This window comes from Aplysia californica, unplaced genomic scaffold, assembly GCF_000002075.1.
Source record: "Aplysia californica isolate F4 #8 unplaced genomic scaffold, AplCal3.0 scaffold00027, whole genome shotgun sequence".
NCBI lineage: Eukaryota > Metazoa > Mollusca > Gastropoda > Aplysiida > Aplysiidae > Aplysia > Aplysia californica.
The window spans coordinates 2,126,580-2,127,950 of record NW_004797297.1 but is presented as its reverse complement, the minus strand read 5'-3'; positions in this window follow the sequence as shown (position 1 = coordinate 2,127,950).

Sequence of the window (1,371 nt, the reverse complement as noted above, 5' to 3'; positions counted from 1 at the left end):
TCTCTCTCTCTCTTTCTTTCTTTCTCTCTCTCTCTTTCTCTCTCTCTCTCTCTCTCTCTCTCTCTCTTTCTTTCTTTCTCTCTCTCTCTTTCTCTCTCTCTCTCTCTCTCTCTCTCTCTCTTTCTTTCTTTCTCTCTCTCTCTTTCTCTCTCTCTTTCTTTTTCTCTCTCTCTCCACAGTGTAAGTGTCATAAAAGACGTCCGTGCCGAAGACAGTCCAGGTTCAATTTGCCTCGCTGTTTTAAATTCTCCTGTGAGGACAGACTGTAAATTAGATAATAGGTCTGCTCAGTTAAGGTCACAGTGTCGCCCTCTGCTCAAAGACTGCTTAATTGACCGTGCTTAGCTGCTGTTATTTATTGATATTTAATGAGGTGTTATAAATGTCAGCACAGTAGTTTTCTTTCTCTTTCAAGCTTAACTGTCTGTATATTTGTCAGTTTGTCTCTCTGTTGTTTATAACTGTAGTGTGTGGGGGGGGGGAGGGGGGAGAAGATGAAAAGGTGGGTAGGTCTTTAGGAAGACAAGGGAATACGTGTATGTAGCTGGCTAGGGCTCTCTATTTTTGTCGAAATCAACGAAAATTTCGCAAATCGTACGTAGGCAGGTAGGTGGGAAATACACGTTATTACACCTCTGTATGTCTGTCAAAGTCTAGGAAAATTTCACAAATTGTACATAGCATGATCGGTAAATAGAGGTCATTGCATCTATTTCTGTCATATTGGGCAAATCATACAGATACCTCTCGGCCTGGTACCATTATGATTCATATTGACGGCTGTGACTTGAATTCGTAGAAAATTAAGTAACTTGTGAGAGAGAGGGAAATAGGCAGGGAGAGAGAGAAGGGGAGAAAGAGAGACAGACAGAGAGAGAGAGGGGGGGGGAGGGATAGAGGAGGGGGTCGTTGAAAGGGTGTCTGTATGCACAGTAAGTAGAAGAACCGCTTTTAAAAATCGGACTAAGTAAAGGAAACAACGCACAGGAAGGCGGAGAAAATCGAAAAAACTCGCAGAAAAAGAGAATGGGATGGATTAAAGAAGAATTCTGTTGTCAGTAGCTATTCAGAACAATTCAAACAGAAGTATTTGAGCTAGCCAGTGGTTTTGTTTTATTACCTCGTAGTTATTGCCAAGTTATTGGTGGGAAATAATTATTAGTAATAGAGCGCGGCTTTTCAATACAAACTTCACATACGGTTTAGGGGCTTGGTCCAATGACTTCTCTGTAGCGCGTGATAAATTAAGGTTGAGATCTCCAGCGTCTTGGAAGTTTGGGTTGATGCCGCCCTCAGCTCAGAAATATTATGTTTGTCCAATTGTTCATCCATACGAGGTGACATTGTCGGGTTGGGGGATAGGGTGGAGTG